Source organism: Triticum dicoccoides, chromosome 6A, assembly GCF_002162155.2.
Source record: "Triticum dicoccoides isolate Atlit2015 ecotype Zavitan chromosome 6A, WEW_v2.0, whole genome shotgun sequence".
NCBI lineage: Eukaryota > Viridiplantae > Streptophyta > Magnoliopsida > Poales > Poaceae > Triticum > Triticum dicoccoides.
In genome coordinates, this window is record NC_041390.1 from 30,614,412 (window position 1) to 30,624,392 (window position 9,981).

The window sequence follows — 9,981 nt, forward strand, 5'->3', positions numbered from 1 at the left end:
TATCTAGGGCGCCGTCACCCCACCGCCGCACCGTCCCACGCGCGCCGGTGCCGCGCCCCCGCCCCGTTCCCCCAGTACTCCCTGTTAGACTTATAATTCCGTATGATATACTTAACAGATTGTAAGGCAGGCGTTAGATCACCTAATAACACAGATCAGACAGATGGATTAGGTTCTTACCATCAATGGAAGCAGTCATTGGTGTCCACGGTGCGAAGTCCCGTGCCTGCTCGATGCAGGTTTGATGCAGCCTCGGTGAAGATGCTCACTGCAGGTAGCGGCGCCCCACGGGGTGCCACCGGCACTGCCCTGGGACAGGGGCAGAGCTTGGAGATGATCTTCCCGTCGTGCAGCGCTCCCCCAGATCGGTTAGGGTTTAGGGATGTGGGGAGCAGGAGTAAACCGTACGAGAACTAGTCTGACGTAGGTGCCGGCTGCTCCCCCATATTTTTATGTGCGCTGGCGATAGGGGACCAAAACCATAGTTGGTTAGGGTGCCCCCGATCAGGGCGCGTAAGTTGAGATCGAGGGGTATGAACGTTTTCTCTCTTTAACGTAACTTATTTCTGATCTTTTATTTTCGTTTTGGCCCATTGGGCCTGTAGATTAATACCAACAGTCCCTCCCATCACCGCCGCAGTCTCCCGCCTTTCCCCGACGTCCGACCCGGCGTCACTGCCTTCGCTGCTTGCCGCGCCCGGACGCCCGACCCGCCCTCGCTCCCTCCGTTGATCGCCGCCGGATCCATGCCTGGTAATATGGAATTTCTTATTCGGATGCTAAGGACGCTGCCTGTTGCTGCCCAAGAAGCCTGACGGTGAGAGCAGTTCGTCAATAAACAGGTACTTGTCACACCTGGCCACTTGTCCGCCACTTGTCCAGTGTGACGTGGAAAGGATCGGGCCCCAGCTGAAAGTGTGCGTGAGTGTGAGCGAGGGAATGATAAAAGGGGCAGCCAGCCGCCTGTGGCAAGGCATGCGATGTAACAGACTGTCACTCACCTAATCCTTCCTCGGGAAGCATTTCCCCTTCTTCCTCTCCAAGTCTCTCTCTCGCTCTCCCTCACCTACTTCCGATCCCCTCCTCTCCGTTTCGTTACAATTGGTAATCAGAGCCAAATCGCTCCGAAAATTTTCTCCCCACCGCGCTGGTTGCAGATCGGTAACATCCACCGCGCCGGTGTGTGCTGCTTCGGCAAGCGCACCCGAAATCCGTCGCGGGGTTCGATCTCCTCCACGCACGGCGACGGCGCCCTCCAAAGCCTCAGCGGCGACGCGTCAGGTTCTGGCCGCCATGGATGAAGGCAACAGCAACATCACCAAGATGCTCGAGTCCCTCCTCGCCAAGATGGACGAGCAGAAGGCAGTCCACGACAAGCAGATCGAGATTCAGGCCGCCTTCAACGCGCAGATCTCTCAGGATGTACGCGGCCTCGCCCGGCAGATCGATCTGACGTAGGCCAACGTCGACGCAACTCGCAAGATGGTGGAAGGCCCGGCGACACCGTCGGGGTGGTCGGTCACCACCATGCTGCACCAACCACCACCACCGCCACCGCCCCCGCCGCCCCCACACTCGCCGCGCGTGGCCACCGAACAGGGCCGCCCGGCGACCGCTCACGCGCGTCTCGGGGATCATCGACCTCCGCTGATTCCGGTGCCTCCACAGGGCGGATTCGTGGCCCCGGCTGCCGCGCCCTCCCCAACAGCGGGCCACTACGGCAACGACTACCACAAGCCACCGAAGCACGACTTCCCTCGGTTCGATGGCTCCGCCCCATACCTGTGGCTGGATCGCTGTCTGGCGTACTTCGAGCTCTACAAGGTCGCACCACACAACTGGGTGGCCACTGTGGCGCTGTATATCGAAGGCCAAGCAGCACACTGGCTGCAAGCATTTCGGCAAACACATCGCGGCATCACCTGGGAGGTCTTCACGTCGGCCGTGCTCGGGGAGTTCGGTGCCGACGAGTTTGAGGTGGTCATGCACAAGCTACTTCAACTCCAACAGACCACCACGATCGCCGAGTACCGTACGGCGTTTGACGAGCAGATGTACCACCTGCTTGCACTCGACCCGTCCATCAACACTAAGTTCTTCGTCACCCAGTTCATCCTGGGCCTGAAGGACGAGCTACGCGCCCCGGTCCGTCTGCAGGCGCCCTCGAGCATCACCAGGGCGTCGGTGTTGGCGCGTATTCAAGAGGAGGAGCTGGGCTCGACGCGCACGCGCCCACGCATCACACCATCGGGGCGACCTCCATCGGCGGCGGCTCCACCACAACCCCGGGCGGCCGCGCCCAACCGCTCCCCCACGGACGACTATGCGCGCGAGCGGCAACTCCGCGACTATCGCCGCGCCAACAATTTGTGCATCAAGTGCGACAGATACTCGCGGGAGCACCGGTGCGCACAGCCTGCCCAGCTGCTTACCATCAGTGTCGGCGATCACGGGGAGGTGCTCTCCGACGACACTATCCACGCGCTGCAACTCCTCGACGACCCCGGACCAGTCGCGCAGCCGCCCGCTCCTGCTGGGGACGCTCCGGAGTGTTGCCTCCTCTCGTTGCACGCGCTGGACGGCACCGAGTCGGCGACGACGATCCGCCTGCGCGCACTGGTGGGCAACCAGGTCATGCTGCTGCTCCTTGATTCGGGCAGCTCGCATAGCTTCGTCAACAAGTCCTTCGTCGATCGCCTCGGGCTGGCGACAAAAGAAATGCCGCGGGTGGACGTGCGCGTCGCCAACGGTGACCGCCTCTCCTGCAACCGCGTCGTCCCCGAGCTCAAGTGGTGGATGCAGGGGCACACGTTCGCCACCCCGATGCATGAGCTGGACATTGGCGCGTACGATGGCATTCTGGGCACGGACTGGCTTGCCCAGCACAGCCCCATGACATGCCACTGGCAAGACAAGTGGGTCAAGTTCACACACGATGGCGAAGAGGTGACGCTCCGGGGCGCTCCCACCAAGGCGTCCACCACCCTTAAGGCGATCAAACCCGACGAGCTGCGCAAGATGATCGCGGGCAACGACGTCTGGGCCATGGCCATGGTGGACACATGCGGGCGCGCACCGCCTCCACGGCGCAAATGCGCCAGCCAGACGCCCCTCGCCGATCTCCTAGAGGAATTCGCCGACGTCTTCGCCGCCCATCAGGGCCTGCCGCCCCATCGCCAGTATGACCACGCCGTCACACTGGTGGAAGGCGCAGTCCCTGCCAACACTCGCCTGTACCGCTACTCGCCGCTGCAGAAGGACGAAATCAAGCGCCAGGTCAAAGAAATGCTCGACGCTGGCATCATCACGCACAGCGTCAGTCCGTATGCCGCGCCGGTCCTGTTGGTCAAGAAGAAGGACGGAACCTGGAGGTTTTGCGTCGACTACCGTCGCCTGAATGATGCCACGATCAAAAACAAGTTCCCGCTCCCGATCGTCGACGAGCTCCTTGATGAACTGGCGGGCGCAGCAGTCTTCTCCAAGCTGGACCTCCGCGCAGGGTACCACCAAATTCGTATGCGCGAAGGGGACGAGGCCAAGACCGCATTCAAAACGCATCACGGGCATTTCCAGTTCAGGGTCATGCCGTTCGGCCTGACGAACGCCCCAGCGACTTTCCAATGCCTCATGAACGCCATATTCAGTAAGTATGTGCGCAAATTTGTGATCATTTTTCTTGACGACATCCTTGTCTTCAGTGAAACTATGGAAGAGCACATCGAGCACCTCTGGATCGTCTTCGAGTTGTTGCGGGCGCATCAACTGTTCGTCAAGGAGAGCAAGTGCAGTTTCGCCTGCGACCACATCGACTACTTGGGGCACGTCATCTCCAAGGAGGGTGTGGCCACGGACAAGGACAAGACGCAGGCCATGGAACAGTGGCCAACGCCGACGAACGCCACCGAGCTGCGCGGGTTCCTGGGGCTCACCAGCTACTACAGGAAGTTTGTGCCGCACTACGGCATCATTGCCAAGCCCCTCACACAGCTCCTCACGAAGAAAGGCTTCGCCTGGAGCGAGCAGGCGCAAGCGGCGTTCGAACGGCTCAAGATCGCGATGACGACGACGCCAGTGCTCGCCCTGCCCAATTTCGCCAAGCCGTTCTCCATCGAGACCGATGCCTGTGACACGGGCGTCGGGGTAGTGCTGGTGCAGGAGGGCCATCCGGTCGCGTTCTTCAGCAAGGCGCTCGGAGTGCGCAACCAGAAGCTCTCAACGTACGAGAAGGAGTTCTTGGCAGTGATGATGGCGATCGACAAGTGGCGCCCCTACTTGCAGCGCGGCCCCTTCGACATCCTCACTGACCACAAGTCGCTCTGCAACTTGGGGGAGCAACACCTCGAGACCGAGCTGCAGCGCAAGGCCATGGCGAAACTTGTCGGGCTGCAGTTCCGCTTTCAGTACAAGCGCGGACTCGACAACGGCGCGGCTAATGCCTTGTCCCGCATGGGCAAACAACTCGACCTGGCCGCGCTCTCGGCGTGCCAGCCGGCTTGGATTCAGGAGGTGCTCAACTCCTACTCCACCGACCCGGACGCCCAGGATCGACTGCAAAAACTCGCCATCACCAGCCCTGACGACGAAGGCTACGAACTTCACCACGGCGTCATCCGTCGCGGTGGCCGCCTGTGGATTGGCGCCAACACTGCGCTCCGCACCAAGCTCATCGCCGCGCTCCACAATAGCGCGGTCGGCGGCCACTCCGGCGTCACAACAACATACCAGCGCGTGCGCAAGCACTTCGAGTGGTGGGGACTCAAGCGCGACACCGAGGAGTTCGTGCAACAGTGCATGACTTGCCAGCAGGCCAAGCACGAGCACACCAAGCCTGCCGGACTCTTGGCGCCGCTGCCCATTCCATCCGCGCCCTGGGAAGGCCTCACCATGGATTTCGTGGAGGGGCTGCCGCCTTTGGACGGCTTCGACACGATCATGGTCGTGGTGGACCGCTTCACCAAGTTCGCCCATTTCATTCTGCTTCGGCACCCCTTCCACGCGGCGCAGGTGGCGCGCGCATTCTGGGACAACATGGTCAAGCTGCACGGGGTGCCCACCTCGATCGTCTCCGACCGCGACAAGGTCTTCACCAGCAACCTCTGGCGGGAGCTGCTCGCCGGAGCCGGCACGTAGCTGTTGTACTCCACCGCCTACCACCCGCAGACCGATGGCCAGAGCGAACGGGTGAATCAGTGCATGGAGATGTACCTCCGGTGCGCGGTGCACGACACTCTGGGCAAGTGGCGTCGCTGGCTGCCCATGGCGGAGTTCTGGTACAACTCGACCTTCCATTCATCGCTCAACTGCACTCCGTTCAAGGCGCTGTACGGGAAGGAGGCCAACCTGGGGGCCATGGCAGCCTGGCCAAACGACGCGCCCACCAGTGACGACCTGGACTGGGCGGCGCATACCGCGCACATACGCGCCCAGTTGGAGCGCGCCCAGAAGCGCTGCAAGAAGCAGGCGGATCGCAATCGCACCGAGCGCCAGTTCCAGGTGGGCGAGCAGGTACTCCTGAAGCTGCAGCCTTACGTCCAGCAGTCCGTCGTCAGTCGGCCCTGCGCCAAGCTCGCCTACAAGTTCTTCGGGCCCTACACCGTCATCGCGCGCATCGGGCTCATGGCGTACAAGCTCGACCTGCCGGAATCCAGCCGCGTGCACCCGGTCTTCCACGTCTCGCAATTGAAGCCGTTCACGCCGGATTACATGCCGGTGTACGCAGAACTTCCATGGGTGCCTGATCTGTCCGTGGCAACCACGACACCCACGCGCATCCTGGAGCGACGCATGATGAAGAAAGGCAATGCCCCAGTCGTCCAGATCAGGGTTCAATGAGGGAACTCCGCTACTGCAGCTTCGACATGGGAGGACTTCGACACCCTCCGACAACGCTTTCCAACTGCACTCATCTGGGACGACGAAGACAGCAGCATTGAAGAGGGAGCTCGCGCTCAAGGGGGGGAGAATGTCACACCTGGCCACTTGTCCGCCACTTGTCCAGTGTGACGTGGCAAGGATCGGGCCCCAGCTGAAAGTGTGCGTGAGTGTGAGCGAGGGAATGATAAAAGGGGCACCCAGCCGCCTGTGGCAAGGCATGCGATGTAACAGACTGTCACTCACCTAATCCTTCCTCGGGAAGCATTTCCCCTTCTTCTTCTCCAAGTCTCTCTCTCGCTCTCCCTCACCTACTTCCGATCCCCTCCTCTCCGGTTCGTTACAGTACTTCATCAGAACCCCTGAAACACCGCGAGACCACCGCCTCCACGATGGTGACCGCCGAGGCCGCGATGGCAGTCGTGAGGGCCGCGCGCCCCTTCTTCCGCGGTGCCCACGATGGACTCGCGTTCGCTGCAAACGCCGCATTCCTCGCCGACGGATACTCCCTCTGCGCCGTCGGTCGTTCCGTGCTCTTCGAGCCCCCGTCCGCAGCTGCATTCCGCCTTACGCCCTTAGCCCTAGGGGTTATGTTTTTTTCTAGTGTGAGCGTACAGTAGCCTGCTAGTTAGGATTTGACGGACCCATGTTTAGGGCTCCTGTTGCATCTCTGATGATGATTCCCGGGTTGAGTTCCTGAGTGGATAGATGTAGATCAATGGTTCGGCTATATTTAGGTGTAAATTAATGGTGCAAGGTCAGTAGGAGCTTCTTCTATTTCAGGCGTGGTTGATTTCGGAAATGTGTCCCTGAGTCAAACAGTTTAAAGGCTTAATTGTCAACTATTCAGTGAATCGGTCCCTTCCCTAGATTTATTATCTACGGTTTGATCTTCTTTGGTAGCTAGTACTCCCTCCATCCAAAGAAAAGTTGTACTAAATCAAAGACACTTATTTAGGACGGAGGGAGTAATATTGTATGCCATTTTGGAATTCTGAATCAGAGTATCGATTTTTGAGCTGGAGTTTCTGTTTATATGTTCTGATCTGCAATTGGCAGTTCAAGCCACGCAGTGGAGTGAAATTCCTATTTCGGAATTCGTAATTTAAATTTGCCTGTGTGACTGAACTTAGTAGTGCGCTGTATGCTACTATGCTAAATTTCGTTAGTTCTGTATTGAACCTCTGGATTCAGACTTGTGTCACTGGATTATTATTCAATTCTTTGTATTCTACGGAACTACATAAGTACTAGTTGATCATTGCAGTGTCAATGTTCTATGTATACTATCATCAATCTCTACTATTATAATTAATACACCAGTTTTGAATTTGGATTTACCACCCCACCTTCTGTTTTCCCGCCTAAAGATATAGCATGTCAATCATAGTTTTTAATAGCGCTTTATCTCGGTGCTATTGCGTTTGCAGGGGCCTCGCACTAAATGCATCGCATAGCACACTATAGCGTCAAACATGTACTCACATAGCTGCCGAATTGGACGGCCAAAGTCAGCTGGATTCACTCGGCCTTCCTGAAATTCATGCCACACTTTACTTGTCAAGTAAAGAAATAAAAATAATAATGGCATCACGAGCCATGCCATCATCAAGAAACATCCATCAAATTCTAGTCACCTCATCACGCGGGAGTCTCTTTAATTATTCTACGGTTTAATTGCTGCCTTGCTCTGTGCTTGCTAAACATGGCAGAATTTTTTCAATACAGTAGATCAGTATGTTGTAGTGCTTGGCCCGCATAACATACCAAAAGTTAATATCTAGCTAGTACTTTGAACCATAAACGAACTTGGTTACACAAAATAATCCTAAAACATGCATGTAATTGAAACTCAATTTGAACTACAGATTGTGCATCAATTATAACATAAACCTTCAACAAACATTTCCTGATGCTTGCACACGATTGCCATCGTATTCACAAATTCAACCACTTCCTTCTGTTAGAAATTATTAATTGAACCAATGATGAAGTGATTGATTTTAAGTTTATAGAACTAAGGTTACATTTTAATGTTGAAGTGTTTTTAGATTGGATTCAAATATTCTCGAAGGAAATTTTGCACGACTCCTGTTACACATTTATTTTCATCTGATTTTTGCCAAGGATTTTTTTTCCGAGGAACTGGCAGGAGCGCCACCTTTCTATTGAACAACAGTTTAAACCTCTTAAAAATTTCCTTTTTGTGTATTGTATGTGCATTCACTCTCGAAATGTTGCAAAAGTAACATCATTGCTAATTCATGTTCTTTAGATTCTTAACAAAGGCATCTCTGATGATGATTTTCGGGTTTAGTTCCTGAGTGGATAGATGTAGATTGATGGTTCGGCTATACTTAGGTGTTAATGGTGCAAGGTCCTGAACCAGTAGCTGCTTCTTCTATTTCAGGCGTGGTTGACTTCGGAAATTTGTCCCTGAGTCAAACAGTTAACGGCTTAATTGTCAACTTAAATTCAGTCAATCAGTCCCTTCCCTATATTTATGGTCTATGGTTTGATCTTCTCTGGTAATAATATAATATGCTAGTATTTTGGAATTCTGAATCAGAATATATCCTTCTTGAGCTGGAGTTTATGTTTATATGTTCTGATCTAAAATTAGCCGGTCATTAAAATTAGAATTATTTTCAAGTCAAACTGATCTTAACAGGTGGGAAATAGACATCTAACTTAGAACCTTAAAAGGTGGGAAATAGACATCCAAATTTAGAAACTTAGCATTACGTTAAATAATTTTCAAGGAGGGATAAAATTAGAATTATTTTCAAGTCAAACTGATCTTAATAGGTGGGAAATAGACATCTAAATTTAGAAACATAGCATTATGTTAAATAGTTCTGAGAGGGAGAATATCCGGTCATTAAATGAATAGAACCCATGAAATTCTTTTTCCTGTTGCATTGTGGAACTAATTTACCAGTCATTCTAGCCGGAATATACCAAGTGTAAATTTCTAACGGGAGTTTAGAGTATGTGCAGTTGGTTCACTCGATGGGAATTAAGTTACATTTTGTTGTGAGATAAAAGAGGAAAGTGAGTCCTGAATTTTATTGTAATTGCAAGGCTTTAATCATATAAGTAATGTATTTATTTTTCTTAATTCTAGACGAGGAGGAGGTTGGAATTGATGGTTGGAACAGTATGGACAACTGCTCAGAGATGCTTTAGGACAAGGGATGAGCTCCTGCGACCCCGCGGCGACTCGCCGCCCGCGGCCTCGCTGCCCCCGCCATCACCCGCCCCCGCTGGCACCTCGCCCCCAGCTGCCCCGACTGCCCCCGTCCCCTCCTCTCCCCTGTCCTTGGCGCCGACGCCGGTGCTCCTATGGGCTGACCTCGTGGAGGTGGAGGATGCGGAGGCCGGTTGTCCGGTGGTTCGCCGCGACCCTCCACCGCGGCCGGCGGTGGCCCGGATGGTCGCTGTCCCCCTACCCCGGCGTGGCGGCTCCGCTTCCCCTGCACGGCTCCGCCGGCCCGCGGTTGCGGCACCTCCGTCCCCAGCCCGGAAAGCTGCCTCCTTGGGCAACAGGACCGCTCGCCGCCGCCACGCTCCGGCGTGGGGCGTCGCAGGGCGGTCCGACCAGGGACGGGCATGCTTCTCCTGGCGCTCCTCGACCTTCGGGACTCCTCCCTCCCCGGCCGGTGCTCCCCTTCACGTCCCGTCGACCCGATCATCGTGCACCCCGTCTCTTCGCCGCACCTCGCCCTTCAGACCGTTCATCGATGCGTTTGGCTCGTCCTCCCTTCGCTTCTCACCCCGCCCGGGCCCTCAGCACGTGTGGCCCGCTCCCCCTAGCTCCGGCACCGGCCGCGGCAGGGATGGCGGCGACGAGGGAGACTCTCGCACCCATCTCCCTGCCCCGCTGGTTGGGCCGTGAAGCTCTGGGCCTCCCCACTAAGGCTGCTCGTGGGCCGGCCCACGCGGTCAGCCAGGCTATCCGGCTTCCGGCTGGGCTCCCTCGCCCCCCAATCCCGCACTCCACCCCCGATTCAGCTCCTGGAACCCTAGCGCTCCTCCCCCGTGCTCCCCCGGCCGCCGCCTCCCCCCCGGTGACTTCCCAGCCCCATCCTCGCCGACGCCCATGCCCAG